The following is a 15,143-nucleotide window of genomic DNA, read 5'->3' as shown; positions in this document are numbered from 1 at the left end:
AACCGCTGAGCCCCGCCCCCGGGCTGCCCTGTAATGTCTTTCTGAAGCAGGAAGCCATATTTTAGAAAAGGTACTGAATGGTTTATTATGGGTAGAAAAATAAACAGAGTTTCCTTCTTACTAAGGATTTAGAAAAATTTAATAGTGCTCCAGTAATTGAAAATATTTCCAATGTGTTAATCATGTTTTTTCTTCCTTGTTCCTACTTCTTTCCCTTCCTTTCTCTTAGCTGTATCTGGGCCAAGAGATCACCTTTGCTTATTAAGGTTTAAATGGGTAGCAACTAAACAATCAGAGGTAAACATCAAAGGAAAAAGAGATCTTGGTTATCTACCTATATTGTTAAGAATTCAAAATCAGAAAGACAAAAACCATCCATAAAAAAATTGAAAGAATATACACTTTCAGGATTGAAAGGAAACAAAGACCTGACTGTTGAGTGGGTGTTGAACATGTTAAAATTATTTGATGGAATTTATGTATCAATATTTCTTTTCACAGAATGTTGGATTGGATGTGTTTTTTGGAGAATCAGTAGTGCATTGTCTTTTGTATGTATTCTTCTCAAGACATAAAACACAGCAACAAAAGAAATAGGGAAATAGAAAGTGAAACATGGCAACTGATCTAAAATCTACCTGAGAAACTGAAATAGATGAAGGCAGGGTTTCCCGACCTTGGCAACTGTTGACATTTGGGCTGCATAATTCTATGCTGTAGAAAACTGTCTAGTGATCTTTAAGAAGCATCCTTATGTATATACACCCACTAGATGTCAGCAGCACCCTGCAGTTGTGATTTAAAAAAAAAAATTATCTCCATAATTTGGCAAAAGCAACCTTTTTTTTGCTCTGAGGCACAAAATCCTCTCCTCTGTTATATCCCTCCCCCAAGAATCACTGCTGTAAATAATACCGTCATGTATATAACTAATTTATTCCAATTTGTCTTCAGAGCACAGCCTGAAAGATGTAGGAAGTGGACTTCAGTTCAGGTAGGAAAAGAATGATTGAATACAGATAAAGAGCAGTTGGGGATGGTACTGGAGTTCAGGAGGAACCTGCATGAAAGGGTGGATATCAAAGGGAATGTCCCAGAAGGCCTACTCCCTTCAGCATAGGCCCCAGAGTAGAGTTGGCTGTATCACATTTGGCCTGGCTGGGGACAAGCTACAGAGCTGTGGACTCAGACTGAGGGTGATTTATTCAAGCTCGACAGGTTACAGCTAGGGTCCCTGAGTCCCAGTATAATTCCAGCTTTCACAGCCTCATAGGAATGGAGACATTGGTGGTTGGGGTGATCCCCAAAGAGCTGGAGTTTGCAGTGGTATATTGGCTGCAGTTAGGAAAGACTTGGGCCAGAGTACCTTAACAATAGTGAATGGCAGGCACTGTGGTTTGGCCTGATTGAGGAGTCCATGAGAGATGCCCCGTGGGCACTTGGAGAAATTCTTGAGTGGGGGTAACTTTAAGGACACAAATGAGGTTCTGTCAGTCATTTGCATGGGAGAAACAAGCCCATGAATTTCAGCTGTCAGTTTAAAGAGACCACTTGTTGGGCAGCCCCATGGCTCAGCGGTTTAGCGCAGCCTTACAGCGCAGGGTGTGATCCTGGGGACCTGGGATCAAGTCCCACATCAGGCTCCCTGCATGGAGCCTGCTTCTCCCTCTGCCTGTGTCTATGCCTCTCTCTCTCTCTGTCTCTCATGAATAAATAAGATCTTTATAAATAAAGAGACCACTTGTTAATGCCTGGAGGTAGTCATGTGTAAGCCTGGCATAGTATTTTCTTTCTTTCTTTTTTAAGATTTTATTTATGTAGAGAGAGCATGTGAGCCAGGGGTAGGGGCTGAGAGAGAGTGAGAGAGAATCCCAAGCAGACCCTACCCTAAGCATAGAGCTCAACATAGGGCTGGATCCCATGACCCCAAGATCATGACCCAGGCCAAAATCAAGAGTTGGACATTTAACCGACTAAGCCACCCAGGCACCCCTGGCAGTAGCATTTTCAATACTAAAGAGCATCTGTTTTCCTGGATTTGATGCTTCTTGTCATTCTCTGTAAACATCCAAGCTGTCCCACACTTTAGAGCCCCAAGAAGTGCGGAGATCTCTCCCAGAGTAGGGAGGGATGGGATAGAGAGATGGGTTAGAAGACACTCTAGTAACCATAATCTCTGGAGATTGTTAAACAGGCCTCACATAAACACATCACATAATCCAGGGAAATACTTTGCATCAATGAGCTCTGCTTTCTGGGTGCAAGTGATGTATAGCAATACCTGAGAAGAGTTGACTAACTGTCCAACAGATACTTACCTCTAATATTTCTCACTCTAGGACAGTTGGTAATGGTTAAACTCATTTTAGCGCCAAACCAAGCACTTTAGAATATCATTCTTGTTAAATCTAATAAGTCTCTTGTTTTAGTGATAAACAAGTTGGGAAGATGGCTTCTACCTGACTCTGATGTCTGCCCTTAATGATACAAAGTTTGCTTCCCTGCAATTTCTTCCCTGCAATTTAGAGTTCAGTAGAAATCCAAACGCTACCAGATAGTTCTATAAATGCCTGGGGGATTTATAATCTTGTGGATTATGGGTCTCTACCAGGGAATGTAGGAAGCTTCTAGAAGCTGGAAAAAGTACAAAAAGGATTGTCCTCTAGAGCTTCTGGAGGCAATTGGCTCTGCCAACACCTTGATTTCAGTCCAGTGAAACTCATTTCCGATTCTGACCTCCAGACCTGTAAGATGATAAATTTGTATGGTTTTAGACTAACAAGTTTGTGGTAATTAATTAAGCCACAATAGGAAATTAATATATTTTCCCCCAAAACAAATACAAAAATGAAAAAACAGTACCATTGTTTCCTTAATTTTTTCCTTTTAAAAATAGTACTTGGTGAGGGCACCTGGGTGGTTCAGTTGATTAAGTATCTACCTTCAGCTCAGGTCATGATCCCATAGTCCTGGGATCAAGCCCCAGATTGGGCTTCCTGCTCAGCGTGGAGTCTGCTTCTCTTGCCTGTCCCCGTGCTCATCCCCATGCTCAGGCTCACTCTCTCTCTCTCTCTCTCAAAAATAAGTAAATAAAATATTTTTCAAAATAAAAATATTATATGGCATGCAACTTCTTTTAATAAAATGTCATAATCAAAGGTGTTTGTTATTGATGGTCTCTCAAATCATATAGCAACCTTCTCATGTTTCTTGATCAATACCAGCAAATGACTGAATTAATAGTGCTTCAAACCAAATGGCATAAAACAAGAGAACTGCTTGGAACACTTTGGCAAATTAAGTTCCAAACTTCTTCATGGAGAAAGCTGACCTTTAATCGACTGCGAACTTGTTTTAACTATTTTTCTCACTGGATTATAAGCTGCATGAAGTTTGGGGGAAATGTCTGCTTTCTTCATTGAAGTTAATTACCTCAGTTAACTTGAGGTAGACCACATCTGTCCATTCCTAGTTCCTAGTTCCTAGAAGAATGTGCTGGCCCACCTGACATCTTATGACCACAATATAGTTTAGATCCATGTGTTCATTTCCAAACCCAACAAATCAAGATTACCTAAATAATAAGAATCCCACTCCCTAAGTAAACTATAATTATAGGAGTAGGTAGTAAAACTCTCTAAAGAAAATTGGATCATAGAAATGGAGAATAGAACTCCCTAAAGGAGTAAAGGAAAGCGGACCGTGGCCAGGTTAGCCCATTATGGGAGCCTAAATTCACTTAAAGGGAAGAGTGGCTATTAGACAAAGCTTGTTCTATGGGAGATGAACAAACCTAACGCATTAGAAAGAAGTCTTAGACCTGTTCCCTTGACAGAATTACCTGATGGTAGGGGATTCATCAGGCATACACCATCTCACTTATTACAGGGCTGTGTGCTCTGCATAGGTAAAGATCCATCACAGAACAGTCCTTATTACCAGATATGGGACCAATGAGACAGTTTTCCCCCAAGATTTCCTTCACTCCTCCCCAGCTTGGGCACAATGAAAAATATTAAGACATTTCATCTTCATTTGCTTTTGTGCTCACAAGACACAGCGGTGAAGCCACCTGGAATCACACTGTCTGGTTTCAATATTGGACTTTGTCATTTACTGGCTATGTAATCATGGGCTAGTTGGTTCACCTTTTTTTTTTTTTAAGTTTATTTATTTAGAGTAATCTCTATACCCAACGTGGGGCTCCAACTCACAACCCTGAGATCAAGGGTTGCATGCTCTTTGGGTGCCTGGGTGGCTCAGTCTGTTAAGCGTCTCCCTTCAGTATGGGTCTTGATCTTGGGGTCCTAGGATCAACCCCTAGACCCCCACATCAGGCTCCCTGCTTGATGGGGAGCTTGCTTCTCTCTTTCCCTCTGCCCCTCTTCCTGCTTGTGCTTGCTCATTCTTTCTCTGTCAAATAAATAAATAAAATTTAAAAAAAGAAAAGAAATTTAAACAAAGTGCCGAAATGTATCAAATGGATCACTTAAGATGCATATGTACATTAAAAAAAGGGGGGGGGGATCCCTGGGTGGCACAGCGGTTTGGCGCTTGCCTTTGGCCCAGGGCGCGATCCTGGAGACCCGGGATCGAATCCCACGTCAGGCTCCCTGCATGGAGCCTGCTTCTCCCTCTGCCTATGTCTCTGCCTCTCTCTCTCTCTGTCTCTCTCTGTGACTATCATAAATAAATAAAATTAAAAAAATAAATAATAATAATAATAAAAAAGAGTTGTATGCTCTTCCGACTGAACCAGCCAGATGCTCTGGTTCACTTTTCTAAGCTATAATTCCTTACCTATCAAATCAGGATAGTAATATATCTTTCCTCATGTGGTTGTGATGAAATGAAATGAAATAACACATGGATATCATGTCTCATTGAAGAGCCATCATAACTGTGGATGTTACTTTCACTATTCAGACAAGTCCCTCCATCTGTGCAGTAGGCAGTCTGCACTAACCTCCAGCAGGAGCCCTTCCACATTATAATTTGGGGAATTATGTCATGTCTCTGTGCAGCTGCTGAGGCAAATGCTCTGCTGTGATCCTCAGGCCAGGGCAATCTAAATCTTCCCATCTTAGGGCCTGAGTCAGGGAGTCCTGGACGTGCCCACACATGAAGCTTGGCAAAGCCTCTTGGGCAGGAGGCATCCAACCTTCCCTTAGAGGGACTGACCTATATGGGGGAGAAGAGAGTTTGGAAAGGGGATCACTACTCAGTTCTCTCCTAGTTCTGTATCAGATGGGATGCTTCTAGCAGACCAATTGAGTTTTCAGGTGAAAATATTTTCTGCAAGGCACCAGGTCTAACCTAACTCTGAAATAAAGGGATGGAAATGTAAGCAAATACTGAAATAAAGATTAGAAGGGCTGTATGCACTAATATCAGTATGGCTTTGGAATTTTTGTGCACAAATTAGTGCACATAAAATATCATTTTTAAATTGAAGTTGACATATATTAGTTTCAGGTGTAAAATTCATTGTTTACCTACATTATATATTGAACACTATGGTGAGTCTATACCATCACCAAAGTTGTTATAATATTATTGATTATATTTCCTATGCTGTACTTTGTATCCCTATAACTTATTTGCTTTATAACTGAAGATTTTTACCTCTTCATCCCCTTTACCTGTTGGCACCTAGTGACAGTATGTCAGAGAAACAGAACAAGTGTTTATCTTGTGATCACTATGAATTTGGCAGCAGTCCCAGTTCTGTGGGGCTCTGACTTAGCTGATTAGGTATGTGGAATCTTGACCACTGTGTCTTTGGTATAAACAAACCCGTGAACTCACAGGACAGTAGCATTAAGGAGAGATGAAATAGCCAATATAGTATGTAAGTGTGTCTATATGTATATGTGTGTCTCTGTGTATTTACAAATAGGAAAGAACAATGAAAACTAAAGAGGGAAACTCATTTCAAATGAACAAGGTTTCGACTGGAAGAAATGAAACTTGAGCATAGAACTATGAGTCCAATATCAGAATTCCAGGACCAGTTCTGTGTTTGACTGATGAGCTAGGTGAGTCAAACTCTATGTGTTGCCTTATCAGTTAAATAAAAGGGTTAGCCTTGGACAATGGTTACAGCCCTGGCTGCAAACAGGAAAATTCCTTGGGAATCTTTAAAAACAAACAAACAAACAAAAAACCAAACAAAACAAAACTAGATACTGACATCTGAGCTGATCTCTAGTCTGGTGAATCAGAATCTCTGGTAGTGAAGCCCAGGCAACGGAATTATCAGTAATTAAAAGAAAGAAAGAAACTCTGAGGTAATTTTATTGTACAAATATGATTTATAATAATTGCACTAGGGATGTCTGGGTGGCACGGTTGGTTAGGTGTCTGACTCTTGGTTTTGGCTCAGGTCATAATCTCAGGGTGGTGAGATTGAGCCCTGCATCAGGCTCTGGGCTCAGGGAAGTGTCTGCTTGAGATTCTTTCTCTCCCTCTCCCTCTGCCCCTATCCCTGCACTTGTGCCCGCTTTCTCTCTTTCTCTGTCTCTAAAATAGATAAATCTTAAAATACAAGAACAACAACAACCAAACAAAAAAACCACTGTGCTTGGTTTTTGCTTTTCAGTATGGTCTCTGGACCAGCAGCAGCGGCATCAACTAAAGCTTATTAGAAATGCAGAATCTTAGGCCTCTGACACAGACAATCAGAGTATTTCTTTTAATAAGATGTCCAGATGATTTGTTGGTACATTTAAGTTTGAGGGGTGCCTGGGTGGCTCAATTGGTTAAGTGTCCAACTCTATCTCAGCTCAGTTCTTAATCTCAGGGTTGTGAGTTCAAGCCCCATGTTAGGCTCGATGCTGAGCATAGAGCCTACTTTTAAAAAAAGGTTTGAGAAGTACTTTCTTAGATGATTCCTGGGTCCCTTTCAGGTCTAAATGCTGTAGAAGTGTGAGTAGGGACTCATTCCCAGTATGTGCCCATCTTTCTTTGAGGCTCTGAGTCAGCAGCTTTGTTTCTCTGTACCTTAATATCCCCATGTTCACCTTAATAATTCACACAATATGATAAAAGAATATAGATCAAAGTGCTTTGACCTCTATACATAGTGTCTGATGTCTGCCTCAGAGATTACTCATGTTTGCAAACGCATGCCAATCACATCCATAGAGAAAATACTCAGCTACCATGAACTGCACTGCTCTGAAAGGTACAGTAATTTTCATACCATCTTCAGTGTCTTAATGGCTGTCTTTGGCCTACCATGATTTACATCTCTGGCTGACTCCTTTATATTCTATATGGAATATAAGGAATATATGGAATTTTTGTGTTTTATTTTTACAGGTCAAGCATTCATTCAGTTGGAATTGTCAATATAAATGTTAAGGAATATTTACACCATTGGACTAGGCTCAAGAAATTGCATAGCCTGCTTCTATGATGTCTATGGGAAAAATTCTCAGGATCTTAGGAGGCAAACAGTTTTAGATTTGTCTGAAATCTCTTGGATTTGGGGAGTTCAGTCTACTAAGAAAAATGAAGAGAGCTGAAGATATTTTCTAATTGCAATGTTTAGAATTCTAAATTGGGCGGAAAAGCACAGGTTCCACTATTCACATCATTTCATAGCTCTGTGAAACCCTTAGATGTTCAGGGAGCCTGTGGCTTGAACATGTTGTTGGTATGTCCAAGGCAACCTTCATTGCCATTAGCTCCTTATTTTTTTCAAAAGTCAGCAAGCCATGGATGATCATTAGTTATATGCAGGCTGCTCTTTTGGCACCTGGATAAACCAGGTATACAAAATATACATATTTTCTTTTCCTAAGTGACTTGCCATCTAAGTGGAGTGATAGATTTATAAGCATTTATTCAAATGTGGTAGACGTTGGTTGCCTTGTAAGCACAGAAGTGACGTTTATCTTTTTCTCAGGTACAGAAAAAAAAAAAACAAACCCTTCTTTGGTTAACTCTTGAGGTTTAAGCTGAAGTGTTTTGGCAGTCATAGTCCTGCTGGCTCCCCACCCAGAAAATACTCCCAGAATGTATACTGTGACCAGGCCTGGCTCTGCTAAGGGAGATTTTTAGACGCTGCTCATGCAATGTGTAGTGATGCTGGTTGCATATGTTAAGGTTTTCCAGAAGGCTTTGGTCTAGGACCACCAAAGCAGATTTGTATCTCAAGTCACAGTAATTCTGCATAAGCAGATAAAAGGGAATATGTGCCTGTGTCTGTGAAAGTGCTGCTGACCACCAACTTGATATCCTAGAAATTGGGAGTTTTACAATAGGGGCCCAATATTTAGTATATGTCCTTAATGTCCACTCAAGCATGATTTTGTTTCAGGTGTCCTGCTACTTGTACCTCCTGAAGGTCATCAATTGTTCAGTGGCCTGTAGGTGAGATCTAGTCCCTTACTTTTCCAAAGCCAGGCAAATATCATCTGGGACAGACTAGACTCAGAGAACCAGAGATGCAGAACTAAATCATACCCATTTCCTTTCAGGGTGTTAGCTGATAAGGTACCCCTTTTGGTGCCAAAATCAGAAGCAAAACTGGATATTCTTCATTGGGTGAAGGGATAAATAAACTGTGGTATATCCATACAATGGAGTATTATTCAGCAATTAAAACAAATGAAAAAAAATAAAAATAAAACAAACGAGTGCTCAAGCCACAAAGACATGAAGGAACATTAAATGTATATTGCTACCTGAAAAATATGTCCCAAAAGACTACATATTATATAAATCCAAGTACATTCTGAAGAAGGCCAAATTATAGAAATAATAAAAAGATCAGTCCTTGCCAGAGGTTTAAGGGGAATGGTATAGGTGGAGTGCAGGATATTTTTAGGACGGTGAAACTCTTCTTATGATACTGTAATGATAGATACCTAATGTTATGTACAATATAAAGAATGAACTGTACTGTAAACTATGGACTTTAGTTAGGAATAATGTATCAATATTGGTTCATCAACTGGAACTAATATACCATACAAATGCAACATGTTAGTATAACATCATGACAATTGGTGTTAAGGGTTGATTTGCTTCAAGTTAACACACTCCTTACTTGGTGACCTAAGTCCCTCGATTTGCAACAGACTAATTTACTTACTTTGAGATTTGCAGACCACTGGCTTTGAGGAGTGAAGGACCAGAACTTTCATAGGCCACAGAAGTCAGCAAGTCTGTTAAAGCTGCCTCAGCTTTCTGATTAACCCAGAAATTTTTTTTTAGCAAAATGTTTTTCTTTTTTTTGCTCACACAAATGATTTTACTGACCTCCCTTTATATATCTGTAGACATTGCCTTCCTTTGCAGAAAGAACAGAGTACTTCTCCACATCACGAAACAAGAACTAGACCTCCCTTTACACAATTCCCAAGCACTAAGATAACTTTTGTAGCTGGTATCATGGACTCTGCACATAATCAAGAATTGTTGCAGGCCACTGCACTCCCTTTGCTGATTAACTACCCTTTAAAAACCCTTGAGCCAGGCAAAACCCTTGGAGCTGACTTTTGAGCAAGACCCCATCTTCTCCTCAGGTTGCTGGCCTCCTGAATAAAGCCCAAATTCCTTTCCAAACAAAAACCTGTTTCTTGAGTAATGGCCTTTCGAGGGACTGGCAGCTGAACTTGGGTTCAGTAACATTAATAATAGGGAAGCTGTAAGAAGGGTGAGGGGGTGGAGACAAGTGTATTAAAACTTTGTATTTTCTGTGCATTTTTTCTAATAAGCCTAAACGTGCTCTAAAAATAAAGTTTGTTAAGTGAAAAAAAACCTATTGCAGTAAAAGAAGGTGACTACTGCAACGAGAGAGAGTGACTATGGAAATAGGGAAACATCTCCAATCTTAGGTTTGCAAATGTCTGAAAGATTAGTTCCAAAAGTGTGTGTGTGTGTATATGTTTCTTTACAAATAGGAAAGAGCTCATAGAGTAGGCAGTTAGATCTGAGCCGGTGATAAATAGGTGACACATTTGAAATCTGAGGGTACAACATCCTGATTTTGTGGCTTTTAACAACCTGGCCGTAGGGCTTCCAACACTCTAAGGCTGACAGACCTAGGGTCACAGGTTCAGAACACACCTCTCCTCCTCAATCTCTGCCCCAGGGTAACCTATAGCTTCATTATAATGTATTTATACTGTAGTTTCAACTGCTCCCTCCCCAAGGGAGAAGGTGGCCAGGATAGTTGTGGGCCAGAATCTCGTTGAGCTAAAACTCCCCCTCCCAACTGGTAGGGGACCCTTAGATGATTAGAGACAACCTCTGAGGCAGCCCAGATTTAGCGCTGCCTTCAGCCCAGGGCATGATCCGGGAGATCTGGGATTGAGTCCCAAGTCAGGTTCATGGAGCCTGCTTCTCCCTCTGCCTGTGTCTCTGCCTCTCTTTCTCTCTTTCTTTCTCTCTCTCTCTCTCTGCTTCTCTCATGAATAAATAAAATTTTCAAATCTTAAAAAAAAAAAAAAGAAACAACCTCTGTTGGAGACTGCCCTAACTAGACCCATAGCCTCCGCAAACGTAAAAAGAAAGACACCTTTAACTCAGTGCAGTTGCCACTTCTGGGCTGCACACCCTCCCTTCTCAAGGGTGAAATATCCTTAATTAAACTTCTTTGGGCTTGCTACTTTCCTTCTGGCTGTCTTTACTGGAGCATGGATCCATCCTTATGTAAATCTTTTATGGGTAATTCAAGAATCAGTACCTCCATTCATACAATGCAGACTCTCCCATTGGTAACAGAGCAATGAAAACTAAAGAAAGAAACTCATTTAAAAAAAAAAAGATTTTATTTATTTGAGGGAGAGAGAGAAAGAGAATGAGCAGTGGGGAGGGGCAGAGGAAGAGAGAGAAAGAGAGAAAGAGAGAGAAGCAGACTGCTCAGCAGGAAGCCCAAGTGAGATATGGGACTCAATCTGGGACTCAACCTGAGCCAAAGGGAGACACTTAACCTACTCAGCCACCCAGGCACCCCGAGAAACTCATTTTTAAATTTTTTTTTTTTTTTTTTTAATTTATGATAGTCACACAGAGAGAGAGAGAGGCAGAGACACAGGCAGAGGGAGAAGCAGGCTCCATGCACCGGGAGCCCGACGTGGGATTCAATCCCGGGTCTCCAGGATCGCGCCCTGGGCCAAAGGCAGGCGCCAAACCGCTGCGCCACCCAGGGATCCCAACTCACTTTTTAAAATGCAAGTGTAGACAAGGCTAGAAAAAACTGGGTGTCAGGAGCAGGGGAGTGGGTGGCAAGATCAGGAAACATCTTTCCATTTTGTCAGCCAAGTTTTGAGAGGGATCATTTGGCATTCCTATACTTGTTTAACCTTAAGAATAAGGCAAATTTCAGGGACAAGAGAAATTTGGTCAAGTTAAATTTACAGGTATTTTGTTCTGATTGGTCATGGGAATGAATGGTTCAGCTGATCATTTATGAGGCATAGAATGGGAATTTGGTGGGTTTGTGTCTGGTTTTGTAATAGGTAAACAAGGGGCCTATGAAGTCTTATCTAAGTAATACAGAAAAAGATAGTTCTTTGCAGTTTAACAAAAGACCACAGAAGAAATTGAAATAGACAAGTTTATTACTCACGGCCTTGGAGCCAGTAGGAAGGTCAAGGCAGGCTGCAGGCAGAGAGGGAGGCATCACCTAGGCCACAAACCTTTATTGCGTTCTTTGAATAAAATGCTTTGGAGCTCCTTGGGTAAGGCTAGATTGGTCAATTTGTAAACCAAAAAGAGCTGGGGGAATAAGGTGGTGGTTTGTTAAACACCCAAAAGATGCCGAGGCAAAGACTTATGGGAAATGTAGTTTTCACTCTGGTTTCAGACCTTCCGGGCTGCTTTTACGCGTGCTCACTTTCACTCCGGGTCTGTAAATTGTCTTTGCTTAGGTCCCTTCTCTGCGTGGGTGGCGCTTCCAGGGTCGTGGAGTCTTTGCGCTCCCTAGGGGCAGTGCGACAGGCTAGGGGAGTGGCAGGTCAGTCCCGGAGGGTTGGCGGAGGGCCAAGAAGAGTCATTGCAGGCTGTCCTTTGATCAGCTGTAAGAACTGAAATAAGGCGGGCCGCATGAGCAAAGGGTCGGCAGCACTAGCTGAGGGCACCTCGCGGAAGGCTTGGTGACAGCACGGTTCAGGGAAAGGAGGCATCAGCCACAGAAGGAAAAACTGCCCTTCTTATTCACTCTCATGAGCCCCGCGCCATTCTTTTTGCGCTTGCTGTACAACCTAGAGTGGTGCATCACTGCTCCTTCTAGTCGGCCAGTGTAAAGAGTTTGAAGATTTAAAATTTTTGCCTTTATCTAAGCGGTGAAAAAAGTGTGCCAAAAGGTAAATGACTTGTTTAGAGTCACATAATTTATTAGTGGCATGCCTGGAGAACTCCTTGCTGTCACCCCTTCAAATAACATCACAGCAAATTTTTTATTAAAAGATCGTTTTTGAGAAACCATAACCAAGTTAGAATAAACAAAGTACCCCATCCCTTTCCAGGAGATGAGGATTTTCAAATTCAAGGAGCAAACATTGTTATTAGGCATGCAGAGAAATAAAGGCAATTTCTTTCCTGTATTGTTCTTTGTTTAATTAGTTCCCAGTGTTTTATTTTTTTTACAATTTATTTTTTGTATATTATTTTATTGGAGTTCAATTTGCCAACATATAGCATATCACCCAGTACTCATCCCATCAAGTGCCCTCCTTAGTGCTCATCACCCAGTCACCCCAACCCCTCGCCCACCACCCTTTTCACCACCCCTTCTTGGTTTCCCAGAGTTAGGTGTCTCTCATGTTCTGTCACCCTCACTGATATTTCCCACTCATTTTCTCTCCTTTCCCCTTTATTCCCTTTCACTATTTTCTATATTCCCCAAATGAATGAGACCTTATAATGTTTGTCCTTCTCCAATTGACTTTCTTCACTCAGCATAATACCCTCCAGTTGCGTCCAAATGGTGGGTATTTGTCGTTTCTAATGGCTGAGTAATATTCCATTGACCACATCCTCTTTATCCATTCATCTTTCCTTCTTTTTTTAATAATAATTTTTTATTGGTGTTCAATTTGCCAACATACAGAATAACACCCATTGCTCATCCCGTCAAGTGCCCCCCTTAGTACCCGTGACCCATTCACCCCCACCCCCGCCCTCCTCCCCTTCCACCAACCCTAGTTCATTTCCCAGAGTTAGGAGTCTTTATGTTCTGTCTCCCTTTCTGATATTTCCCACACATTTCTTCTCCCTTCCCTTATATTCCCTTTCACTATTATTTATATTCCCCAAATGAATGAGAACATATACTGTTTGTCCTTCTCCGATTGACTTATTTCACTCAGCATAATACCGCCCAGTTCCATCCACGTTGAAGCAAATGGTGGGTATTTGTCATTTCTAATGGCTGAGTAATATTCCATTGTATACATGAACCACATCTTCTTTATCCATTCATCTTTCGATGGACACCGAGGCTCCTTCCACAGTTTGGCTATTGTGGACATTGCTTGCTAGAAACATTGGGGTGCAGGTGTCCCGGCATTTCATTGCATCTATATCTTTGGGGTAAATCCCCAACAGTGCAATTGCTGGGTCCTAGGGCAGGTCTATTTTTAACTCTTTGAGGAACCTCCACACAGTTTTCCAGAGTGACTGCACCAGTTCACATTCCCACCAACAGTGTAAGAGGGTTCCCTTTCTCCGCATCCTCTCCAACATTTGTGGTTTCCTGCCTTGTTAATGTTCCCCATTCTCACTGGTGTGAGGTGGTATCTCATTGTGGTTTTGATTTGTATTTCCCTGATGGCAAGTGATGCGGAGCATTTTCTCATGTGCATGTTGGCCATGTCTATGTCTTCCTCTGTGAGATTTCTGTTCATGTCTTTTGCCCATTTCATGATTGGATTGTTTGTTTCTTGGGTGTTGAGTTTAGTAAGTTCTTTATAGATCTTGGAAACTAGCCCTTTATCTGATACGCCATTTGCAAATATCTTCTCCCATTCTGTAGGTTGTCTTTTAGTTTGGCTGACTGTTTCTTTTGCTGTACAGAGGCTTTTTATCTTGATTAAGTCCCAATAGTTCACTTTTGCTTTTGTTTCCCTTGCCTTCATAGATGTATCTTGTAAGAAGTTGCAATGGCCAACTTCAAAAAGGGTGTTGCCTGTGTTCTCCTCTAGGATTTTGATGGATTCTTGTCTCACATTTAGATCTTTCATCCATTTTGAGTTTATCTTTGTGTATGGTGTAAGAGAATGGTCTAGTTTCATTCTTCTGCATGTGGATGTCCAATATTCCCAGCACCATTTATTGAAGAGACTGTCCTTTTTCCAGTGGATAGTCTTTCTTGCTTTGTCGAATATTAGTTGACCATAGAGTTGAGGATCCACTTCTGGATTTTCTATTCTGTTCCATTGATCTATGTGTCTGTTTTTGTGCCAGTACCACACTGTCTCGATGATCACAGCTTTGTGGTATGACTTGAAATCCAGCATTGTGATGCTCCCGGCTCTGGTTTTCTTTTTCAAAGTTCCCCTGGCTATTCGGGGTCTTTTCTGATTCCACACAAATCCTAAGATGATTTGTTCCAACTCTCTGAAGAAAGTCCATGGTATTTTGATAGGGATTGCATCAAATGTGTAAATTGCCCTGGGTAGCATTGACATTTTCACAGTATTAATTCTTCCAATCCATGAGCATGGAATATTTTTCCATCCTTTTGTGTCTTCCTCCATTTCTTTCAGAAGTGTTCTGTAGTTTTTAGGGTATAGATCCTCTTTGGTTTACCTCTTTGGTTAGGTTTATTCCTAGGTATCTTATGCTTTTTGGTGCAATTGTAAATGGGATTGACTCCTTAATTTCTCTTTCTTCAGTCTCATTGTTAGTGTATAGAAATGCCACTGGTTTCTGGGCATTGATTTTGTATCCTGCCACACTGCTGAATTGCTGTATGAGTTCTAGCAATTCGGGTGGAGTCTTTTGGGTTTTGTAGGTATGGTATCATGTCATCTGCAAAGAGGGAGAGTTTGACTTCTTCTTTGCCAATTTGAATGCTATTTATTTATTTATTCATTTATTTATTATTTTGTTGACTGATTGCTGAGGCTAGGACTTCTAGTACTATGTTGAATAGCAGGGGTGAGAGTGGACATCCCTGTCATGTC

General features: G+C 41.1%; 1 long non-coding RNA gene across 1 annotated transcript in view; it reads right to left on the bottom strand.

The window, feature by feature from the left end:
• Nucleotides 1–1,953: 1,953 nt before the first annotated feature.
• Nucleotides 1,954–15,143, bottom strand: part of LOC106557970 — a 42,147-nt gene continuing 28,957 nt past the window's right edge. The window contains exons 3-4 of the long non-coding RNA XR_005380410.1: nucleotides 11,585–12,041; nucleotides 1,954–2,744 (exon numbers count right to left, since the gene is read on the bottom strand). This is a non-coding gene — a long non-coding RNA (uncharacterized LOC106557970). The remainder of the gene's footprint in view (nucleotides 2,745–11,584; nucleotides 12,042–15,143) is intronic.

The sequence above is a fragment of the Canis lupus genome, chromosome 28 (assembly GCF_011100685.1).
Source record: "Canis lupus familiaris isolate Mischka breed German Shepherd chromosome 28, alternate assembly UU_Cfam_GSD_1.0, whole genome shotgun sequence".
NCBI classification, from domain to species: Eukaryota; Metazoa; Chordata; class Mammalia; order Carnivora; family Canidae; genus Canis; species Canis lupus.
Note: the sequence above shows the minus strand (reverse complement) of the source record. Positions and strands in the feature narration are given on the sequence as shown.